Source organism: Pollicipes pollicipes, unplaced genomic scaffold (assembly GCF_011947565.3).
Source record: "Pollicipes pollicipes isolate AB1234 unplaced genomic scaffold, Ppol_2.1 Scaffold_6052;HRSCAF=7182_pilon_pilon_pilon, whole genome shotgun sequence".
NCBI classification, from domain to species: domain Eukaryota; kingdom Metazoa; phylum Arthropoda; class Thecostraca; order Pollicipedomorpha; family Pollicipedidae; genus Pollicipes; species Pollicipes pollicipes.
In genome coordinates this window covers 8,657,878-8,669,107 of record NW_023596805.1, presented here as the reverse complement: position 1 = coordinate 8,669,107, position 11,230 = coordinate 8,657,878, and positions in this window count along the sequence as shown.

Below are 11,230 nucleotides of genomic sequence, written 5' to 3'. Positions count from 1 at the left end.
GGTACATGGTCAAATCACTCATTTTGCACTTCCTGTGATAATCATGATGCGACAGGATGTAAAGTCTTCTTAAGTGTATAATTAGTGTTATTTCTGTTTTTTTAACGATTTATTTCTACATCACCTTCGTCAGCAGAAGACTATATGAAGGCTAAGTGGACATGCCTCAGAGATCGCTACAGAAAACTTCGGAGTGCTGCAAAGAAGCCCCTGCCCAGTGGCAGCGGCAGTGAAGAGGCCCGCGCTCGCGCTTCGAAATGGCCACTCTTCCCTCTGCTGGACGCGGTTCTCCACAAGCACACAACAACATACAGGGGGTATGCCTAGAGTGTTTCGATCTTGCCTGCATCTGACTGTTAAATCATTCAAGGAGTTAAATTCTGTTATTCTGGGAGGTGTGATTATGTGAGCAATTACGAGTGAATGACAAGTATGTCGGGCCGTTGTTTAAGGTTTGTACGTCGTTCTGCTACCGCCAATGTGTGCATCTGCTACCGCCGATGTGGTGGCTTCAGTGCGGCGCCTGGTGAAACCATTTCATCTCTAAAAAAGTGACTGCGTTTTGACCAGTTGTGCTCTCACGTGGCAGTGGCGGAGACAGCTTCGGCGTTCAGGCGTCCCGTGCTGGAAATGGGGAGACGGACAGCTGCAACGGGAGTGCGGCGGGGACCAACGGCAGCGGTGGTGTGGCGGCGGTCGGCGGTAGCGGCGGTGTGACAGCGGCCAGTGGCAGCGGCGGGTGTGACAGCAGCCAGCGGCAGCGGCGGTGTGGGAGCGGGTCGACGGTGGCGGCGGTGTGGCGGCGGTCGGCGGTAGCAGCGGTGTGACAGCGGCCAGCGGCAGCGGCGGTGTGGAAGCGGTCAGCGGCAGCGGCGGGTGGTGTGGTGGCAGCGGCCAAGCGGCGACACCGATGGAGCGTCTCAAAGGACGATATTCGAGCGGGGCGGACGATAGTCAGGTCTTCTTCTCTGCCACCAGTCCCCTCGTACGCCCATTGTGGGACGTGCAGCCTATCTGGAAAAGGAGCCTACACCCTCCCCAGAGGTCGGCCGTACGCGCTCCCCCGTGCCTGACATTGACCAAGCTCCCGCAGACAGAGCACCTCCTAAGGAGAAGCACCGGGATGCTCTTCTGAACCCTTCGCGCTCCCCTCGAGCGCGCGCACCTCCGTGGCGGAGCACGCGCCATCTGACTCTGGACAGCAGAGAAAGAGGAGGCGCACTGGGGAGGGGCTGGCGCCCTGGCAGCAGGGGCTGCTCCACTATGTAAAAGGACAGGATGATGAGAGTGAACTGTTCGACCGACAGGTCGCAGCGGTCTTGCGCCGAATCACCGAGCGCAGGCGCTATATCCTACAACAGGATGTCCTGCAATTGATTATGAGGGAGGACATCACCAAGTAACTTTTCCGCCCTCCCTTCAGTGGTGACAGCCCAGAGAAACTCTTCTTTGCGTAGTCAAGAAACCATTTTGTATTCAATCATGAGTTTGAATAAAAAATGTGACCATTTGGTGTTCAGACTTTGACCAAGCACTGTATATGTCCTGTTCGTAAGTGTGCTGCGAACCTCTCTGAGCTCCATGGCTTGCCGCGTGGCGTTGTTGGAGCTCAGCCGACCGGGGCACCCGAGAGCTCCCGCGGTCATCCTGCGCCACACGCCCCTCGTGACGTCACCGTTCCGCTCAACATCGACGTCGTCGTGGTCGACGTAGCGCGGAGCGTCAGTTGACGTACCATCACGCCGACGTAGTATTTGTGAAGAACACAAGCTGCTTTCACGATGGCGACGACGGTCTCGATACCAGCGATGATCGGTTGGCGAAAGATTCGCCCATTTGAGACGGGAATGCCGAACGTGTTCTCCGCAGTCCGCCTGGCGCGGATGAGGCGGTGGTTGAAACCGTCCTCTGATGTCGATTCTGGGGATTCATCCCCCGCTCAGGGTATGGCCGCATGATGTGATTCTCTAAGTGGAAGTGCCTCGTCTGCCACTAGGACATAGTTGAGGCCATCTCCCGGCGCGGTGACAAGTTGAGCCAGTCCTCTTCAAGGCCTCTTGCCAATGCCGACTGTGCAAAGACGGCGGCGTCATGGGCACTGTCATGACTGCCCACTGCCACTGCCAATGCCACTGCACTGCCCACTGCCACTGCCACTGCCACTGCCACTGCCACTGCCACTGCCACTGCCACTGCCACTGCCACTGCCATGCCACTGCCACTGCCACTGCCACTGCCACTGCCACTGCCACTGCCACTGCCACTGTCACTGCCACTGCCACTGCACTGCCACTGCCATGCCACTGCCACTGCATGCCACTGCCACTGCCACTGTCACTGTCACTGCCACTGCCACTGCCACTGCCACTGCCACTGTCACTGCTCACTGCCACTGCCACTGCCACTGTCACTGTCACTGCCACTGCCACTGCCACTGCCACTGCCACTGTCACTGCCACTGCCACTGCCACTGCCACTGCCACTGCCACTGCCACTGCCACTGCCACTGCCACTGCCACTGTCACTGCACCCACATCTATGTACACAAGGCAGTAGTCCGCACAGCGACGCCAGCAGATGGTGGCGAAAGTTTGACTTGTAGGTGAAGGCCTCGTGGTGCTGAGTTTAAGGCGCTGGATGTGGGTGTGCTTTCCATACATGGCACTTGCAAACAAAAAAGGACAAAATGACGTTGAAGCTGGCACAATGAACATAGGATGGAGGAGGGTGAGGTGCACGCTTGATGTACAAGTGGAAGGGTTTATATTCTGGAACGAGAAATCGTTTTATCTAGTCTAAGCCCCAAAAGAACATGGTGTGAGACCATCAAGTTACCAGTTATGTATGATTAAGTCTAAATTTCATACACGCCTGAAAACGTTATTGACTTGTGCTTCCATACCCAAGCAGTGAGGGAAATTCCAACGTTGTTCAAACTCCTTGGCGATAGCCTGTCACTCATCCTGGCATGGAGGCTTCATTTCTTTGGGAGCCAGTTGATGCCACAATGCTGAGCACACTTCCTTGATGATGCCACTTTTAGTTCGCTGGTGCTACTTGAAGTACCGTCCCACATCTTTCTGGCTCATGCCAGATGTCAGGTATCTGGAAGCCAAGAGGGTAGCAGTTGTGAGGGAAACCAAGTGACCTGGTAATATATATATATATATATATATATATATATATAATATATATATATATATTCCTATAAGATATTCTCAAGCCATAATACAAAACACTGAAGTTTTGAATTACTACATGCCATGTCATGTCTTCTAGTACCTCTTTCATTATGGTGGTGTATAATATGACAAGGCATAAGCATTCCTTGGACGACTAGCACATTTCTACAATACAGGTGTGTTGAATATGTAGAGTAAAAATGGCTTTGATTTGGATACATTTCATGCAGAAATAGAATTATTGAATGTGGATAAAATGCACATGATGCAGAGCAAACACTTCTTATTTCAGCTCAGCATATCACATCTATGATAATTTTAGTGATGTGAGGAATGAAAGAGGTAATACTGCTGTGTGTACCACCACAAAACACACTTGTCTGAAAAGCATTCACATTAATAATCGTCTCATATTGTACAAAAAAGCATAGCCTAGCTGCACTTTGTGCCTCCTCACCATACTAATAGCATGTGGACCAGCATAGGCAGAACATTAGCTGAATATGTTTAGTGTTAGTGCCTGCTAGCATCACTTCTATTGCTAGCACCTTTTCTGTCCTTGTAAAACTGCTTTCTTGGCTCGGTGAAGTACATAACTCTTGAATGCTTCCCTCGCCTCAATGTACCTACCTGCCGATCTCCCATAGCGTCAGTCTCTCAGCTGGCGCTATGGGAGATTGGTAGTCGGTGGTTTGCCGCTGAAGCAGGGGTCCAACTATCTCCAGAACCTCTTCAAACCTTGAAGGCAACATCCGAAATGCGGAATGAGATGTTCCAGCATTCAGCTCCTCTTCCGCGAACCACGTCGCAAACTCCCCGTACTCACCGCGTCGAGTCAGCGATTCCTGCACCCAAACAGCACGTCTGGCCTGTCTGAGCTCTTCCTCTTCTTCACCAAAAAGCACGAGAATGCAAAGTGCCTTTTACCTCTTTGCCATTCTCCTTTCGCCAAACCTTCAGCGCACACAAAACCTCCGGCCTTCACGATCCGCAATTCATTCAGAGCGGGTAAACAACAGTGGACGTCACGGACGCCACAGAATGAGATGAGAATGTCGCGGGTGCATAGGCCTTGCACACTAGACGGTGTCATAGGCCTTGCAACGTTCACAGAAAATCACGCATCAACGGTTTGATCACCTTAAGCAATAGCTCTGATCTAGAATAATTGTTTAGCCGCTTGAGTACGTGCTGATTACAGCCCTGGCTTATTGCTGTTGACAACCATGTGGCGCACAGTATCTGCTTTCATGATGAAATGCATTCATATGGTATACGATTGCCTCAATGAAGATGTACGTGTGTGCGTGCGCGCGTGTCAATGGCGCTATAGTCAGCCATGGAGGCTATATGTTATCGCCTGCCTCTCACCCTTGCAGGAAGGGCCGACGCCGTGGGGAAACGAACCCCGAACACCGCACCTCTAGACTCCCAGACACGCAGTGGATTATTAACACTACGCTATCGGCATCGGCACGTTATCGGCGCGTTAACCACTACGCTATCGGCACCCTTGAAGCGACCGGGTCGCCCGGCAATATTAACTTGGCAAACGACGTAGCAGCGTCATGCAACTTGTAACTCGGAAGTTATACCAATTCCCATCCCAAAACCTATGATTTTTGGAATCAGCGCGTTGAGAAGTCCCTGCACACCAAATTTTGGGGCAATGGAGACGCCCGGAAATATCGGACTATATGTTATGCGTTGTGTAACTCGGAAGTTGCACAAAATCCCACCCCAATGCCCATCGATATTCAAAACTAGCATCCGGAGGAGTTTCGAGTTTCGGGGCCAAGTTCTGACCTCGAACGCCACGGTGATGTCACTTATTGCTTCCAGATATCCATGGCTGCGTGGTACAAACATCGGGGGGGGGGGGGGGGGAGGGGTGGAATCGTCGATGACGCTCGCGTTGCAGACTGAGTTCTCAAAGGGCCCTTGGAATAGCACAAGGAGCATGGTATGCGCTACAGCCTTCAAAGTTGGAACGGTGGTGCTGGCTCGCGGTGTTTTTTCTTTCTTGTACCATGTCCGGTTGAGCTGCACACCGCAGCATCGGACTTGAAATACTACAAGTCTTCTTACTCGGAGGCTGAATCGTAGGGACTAACCCCATAGACATGCTTTTTTTCGATTGTCTATAATTTTCCCCCTAGGCAAGATAGGCGATTTGCGTTTGAATTCTTTTATTTGGGACAAGCGATGTTTTATATGATATGCAACTTGGCAAATAAAATGGCCCAAGCTTTTATTCAGCCGGCTCGATGAACTCTATGACTATGTTTTATATTCGATGGCTATAGTCCAATGAGACAAGTTGAAAGAAAGTTGTAGGAGCCGCCCGATGGGCATATTCTATCGATTAGTTTTTCCCCGAGACAAGATAAGCAAATTTTCTGTGCACCGTGTCCTTTGTATAAAAGAGAGCCCTCGGGTACTGGTTCACCAGTGCATCGTTTTGGCGTCCATGAGAAAACATCGACCTGTAACGGGAATTTTCCACACTTGTGCTGCCAAATTTCGGCTGGGCTGAATCTGGGCCTGAATGTGGGCTAACTTCCGCTACGTTACTGAAACAAGGTCAGAGCCGTCATCTAAACTTGTCATACGCGGAATAAAGCAACGTTTCGAACCATTGCGCATGTTTAGCAGATCATAATAGCCCGAGGCTTCCCTCGTCGTCATACCATGATTGCGTCGCACTATCCCACAGTCACTCGCCAGCTGCCTCAGCCCCGTGTTGCCAGTGTTGGCGACTAATCGTGAAACTGACGATTTTGTGAGCGCGTGTCGGCGAAGAATTCTGCCTTTGGTGATTAGCGATAGCATTGCATAAAAGCTGTCAAGTTCTGAGAATGCCTAAAATTTTAATCGATGGTGCTGCAATCGCGCCCAAAAGTCTAGAAGTAGGTACATCATGTATTATTCGATGTTCATGATACTATTTGCGGCCTTGCGGTTTAGTCGTCTTTTATTCTACCGAAGCGCACGCGTGGCTTTGTCCCCAGATCACCCGCTGAAGCAGTGCCTGCTGCCTGTACCGAAGCCCGCTGCCCGAATGCTGCAATTCCAGGTCTAACGGCTTCCAAGCTGTGTCTCTGGCCCACCGCGCCAGGCGATACCGTGGAAGGAACTCCGTGTTTGCGATCAAGCCGCGCGGTGCCAGAATGACGCTTTTTGGCGAGGTGCCTGCTGTACAATGGCTACGCCAATCATCCTCAGGAGCTCAAACCCGTTGTCACGGGGCAAAGTCCTCCAATTAATGCCTTAGATCGCACGTGATCGGCAATCTCCTGCTAAAGCTATAAGCATTCATACAATTGCCTATAGTGCACATGATAATTGTTTAAATTGTACATAATGTAGGTTAATAACGCTGAAGTATCGATGTCCGCAATGTATGTTCGCATACAGTGGATAATGTATTCGAAAAGTGGATAGCAACAACAAGTTTGTGGCAACTGGTCAACTTGGCGATAAAACTGGCTATTTTTTGTGCGAACTCAACGATAACCTGGCCACCCTGCCACAATCATGCTGGCTAGAATGTCAGAGCTGACAAGAAGCACACTAGCCTAATAACGCGAGGTTGCGGGTTGGATTCCGAGCCCAGCTGCACTTAGTTTTGCCCTGAACTCCGCGTCAGCCATGATACCTGCTACCTGCTAATGAACGCAGCCATAAAAAACGCCGATGCATTATACGAAGACAGAGTAATCACAATGGTAGGAGCGGCGCCAGCTTGTACGTCATCAGCGCGGCGGTGCCCCCCGTAATGAAGCAAGTCTGCTCGCCGTCTGGCTGAAGTAGCACTCTCCGCCGCGGTAGCTGCGTCTCATCACGCACAGCATGACGGTGTCGTGGTGCGCGGCTGGCAGGCCGCTTCGTGGGACGTAGTGCTCCCCCGGGAGGACACGTTACAAGGACTTGCGAGCGCGACGTAATGGCACCTGTCTCATAAGTCCGCACTATGACGAAACTGTCCTCGCCTCGCGGCCGGCGGTACAGCGGCTCTCTGGCGGAGAGCGGTCCGCGGTGGTTCTGGGGGGGGGGGGGGGGGAGGGGGGTGGAGACTCACGCGGAACGCTCAGCACGGACTCTCAGCGCAGACTCCTGCGCTGGACTCCTGCGTTGCGAGCTCGCGCCTCGGATTCGCTGGCGGAGTCGTCGTGGAGCTCAGAGCTCCCAAAGCTGTGGTACTCCCAAGAAGCCTGGGCTTCCACGCAGACACACGGAACGTAAATAATGTAACGTCCCTGATCGGTAACAGCGCAGAGAAAGACACCTGCCGCTAGCGTCCGAGATAACGGCCGTTTGGGCTGGCGATCTTTGTGCTGTGACGAGTTTATGGCTTACGATCCTTTTTCATAAGATCCTTGATACGTGCGATTTTTCTTAGTGCCAGCGAGCTCTTTCCTCACTCCATGTATTATCGCGCTGCTGTTTGCTTACAACGTTTTACTGTGTAATTCTTTGTCATACGCGATCGGCTCAACTGATCGACTCAACTGATGACTGATGCACTGGCTTTGAGACATGACACCCTAAAAAGCATTGCTTTAGAGTACGTTCCAGCTTAATATCCAGCGATTTTTAGGTGGAGGCGTATGTTTAGCTGGAAAATCTTAGAAAGTCTGTGCGTGACGTTTTGATGTTTCGAAAACTCCCCAAATGTGATGAATTACTCGGCGCCACCATCTGATTCCATTGGATATGAGCACCGAAGCGAGCATGTCTCGTTAACTCGTCATTCGTCTTAATTTAACGTAAAGGTGTGGTGTCATGAAAAAAATGATTTCGAGCACTCGTAGAGCTTAAAAAACTTTATTAAATAACACGTGCATAATGTGAGCTGACACAGTGGGACGCCGCGAACTGGAATGTGACGAACTCTGACGCGTGGGGTGTGTTTATGGCGGGGGGAAGGGGTGATAAATCTGTCCCGTGCCGCCTTTGCTACAAGTAGTGCCAGATCCACGAAATTCTCACTGCGTAAGCTTGGCGCCTTACATTTGAATGCCTAGTAACTGTAGGCATAGGTCCGATAGTTCAAGTCTAACGAGGTCGATGGGGAGAGGAAAAGGTCACATGACAATCAACGCCGAACGTGCCCATTAGTTAAGACACGGACGCTCACGCAGGCGGACGGAGAGCATTACGCTGGGGACACTTCATGCGCCATGCTGCGTAATTACGCCGCGAGCGCGGAGCTGTGTGTTCCGGCGGTGTCACACAGAGCTCTGGTCCGTCAGCGGTGTCACACAGAGGTACAGTCCGTCAGCGGTGTCGCACAGAGCCCTGGTCTGTCAGCGGTGTCACACAGAGCCCTGGTCCGTCAGCTGTGTCGCACAGAGCCCTGGTCCATCAGCGGTGTCGCACAGAGCCCTTGTCCGTCAGCGGTGTCACACAGAGCCCTGGTCCGTCAGCGGTGTCGCACAGAAGCACAGTCCGTCAGCGGTGTCATACAGAGCCCTGGTTCGTCAGCGGTGTCGCACAGAAGCACAGTCCGTCAGCGGTGTCATACAGAGCCCTGGTTCGTCAGTGGTGTCGCACAGAAGCACAGTCCGTCAGCGCTGTCACACAGAGCCCTGGTCCGTCAGCGGTGTCACACAGAGCCCTGGTCCGCCAGCGGTGTTGCACAGAGCCCTGGTCCGTCGGCGGTGTCGCACAGGGGCACAGTCCGTCAGCAGTGTCGCAAAGAGCCCTGGTTCGTCAGCGGCGTCATACAGAGCCCTGGTCCGTCAGCGGTGTCACACAGAGCCCTGGTCTGTCACCGGTGTCACACAGAGCCCTGGTCCGTCAGCGGTGTCGCACAGAGCCCTGGTCCGCCAGCGGTGTTGCACAGAGCCCTGGTCCGTCGGCGGTGTCGCACAGGGGCACAGTCCGTCAGCAGTGTCGCAAAGAGCCCTGGTTCGTCAGCGGCGTCATACAGAGCCCTAGTCCGTCAGCAGTGTCACACAGAGCCCTAGTCCGTCAGCGGTGTCGCACAGAGCCCTTGTCCGTCATTGGTGTCGCACAGAGCCCTGGTCCGTCGGCGGTGTCGCACAGGGGCACAGTCCGTCAGCAGTGTCGCAAAGAGCCCTGGTTCGTCAGCAGCGTCATACAGAGCCCTAGTCCGTCAGCAGTGTCACACAGAGCCCTGGTCCATCAGCGGTGTCGCACAGAACCCTGGTCCGTCAGCGGTGTCGCACAGAACCCTGGTCCGTCAGCGGTGTCGCACAGAGGCACAGGCCGTCAGCAGTGTCAGACAGAGCCCTGGTTCGTCAGCGGTGTTATACAGAGCCCTAGTCCATGGCAGATTATCTGCAAGGCCACTTAAGCAAATTGACGACGCTGCTTTGCAAAGCGACGTTGCGTTTAATGCTATGCTTGCACCGAACTCAGATGGTGGGTCAAGCCAGGTCACGCGTGGAAGCTGCTTGGACATTATGTACACAATGCAGAGAGCCCGACTAATTAATGAGCCCGGATAGGGAACAAAGCTTCTTTTCACAGCGAGGCCATATGGACCCAAGCTGTAGGGTTGAATCCAGGTCAACGCAAGTGTTACCACCGGTTGAACAGCAGGCTACCCCCCCCCCCCCCTTCACACACACGCACACTCTAAGCCTCAAAGATGGAACCTCCGAAATCGAAGCGGATCGGAGGTTTTTTGCATAAATGCATAAGGATGGCGTGGTATGAAACAATGAAACCAAATGGGGGGGGGGGGGGGGGGGGGGGTCGCCCGAATGACGGGATCAAAGTTTCCGCCCATGGAAGGGCTGCTGGGTTTGCACCCTGTGTTAGTCACTTACCTTAAAGCGCGACATTCTTTGGATACCGTAGCGGCCGAAAATGACTGCTAGTTTGGTCTTAGCGCAAAAGCACAACCTTGCGTGTGTATCTCTTCGAACCGAGAGAATCTACTAAAGCTTGTGCATAAAAAGCTTAGTGCCTAAAACTACCCTTCGGATTCTTTAGGCGCTATGATCTACATGGGTAATGCGGAAGACGACCAATTTTAGGCACAAGCTTACAATCTTCTATCATGCCGAGTTGTGAACACGGAGGCGTAAAAGCATGTACCGTGATTGTCAGTGAACGGACATTTTTTTGCGTGCTTATTTAGTTGCACACGAGGCGCGTTGATTTGTGACTCAACTGAATGCAAGAAAACACAACATATACCGAATAAATGCAGTAACGCACGGAAATGAACTTGAAGTAGGCTCATGGATGCACGGTGAGGGCGCATTAAATTCACACGTTTTACCTTTTCCAAGTTTGCCAACATACCCATTTACCATTGGCGACAGACACAGTCGTACTACGGACACCACAAGCACTGACAAGCACAAAATTAATAACCACAGAACGTTTTTCATGCCAATCTTGTGCACCTGTTAGAACATGAGTTACTTCCAAAGAGACCAGCTGGTTACGTTGCTGTTCTTAACGGTTTGATATCGCGAATTGCCATCGCTTCTGTGAGCTAACATCCAGAAGCGCCGATGGAATTCATTTGCACGTTTGCCATATCTTTGATGTCCTTCCTACAGTACCAATTATAAGGAAAATATTGTAAATTTCACAAACATTGAGCCCAAACATAAGTGGAATGCGCTTTTGTGGCATTAAGCCCCTCATAAACAACATCATAAACAGCTATATTTTTAGGCAGCCAGCATTTCTGTATCGATATATTATGTACATTGCAAATGTTGCTTGATTTCATATTAAGTGTATCTTTCATCGCTTGTAGTCTGCGCAGAAGAAGTGTGCTGTTCTTTAATGGAAAACGTTATTTCAGGAGTATTTGACATAAGATGAAATAGCGAGAGTTGAGTGATGCTCGGGATTTATCACTCATTTGACGTATGCAATTGCCGGTCATTTATCTGGGAAAAATGGAGTTCCAAGACAAATTTCGATTTCTTTGGAATATTTTATGCATTTTTAGAATTAAGTTGAGTTGGAAATCAAGGTGTTTTGCACACGATTGACATTATTCCCTCTGAAGAGCGCGTTAAAACTCATGAACACGACATTTGAACGTCATGTAC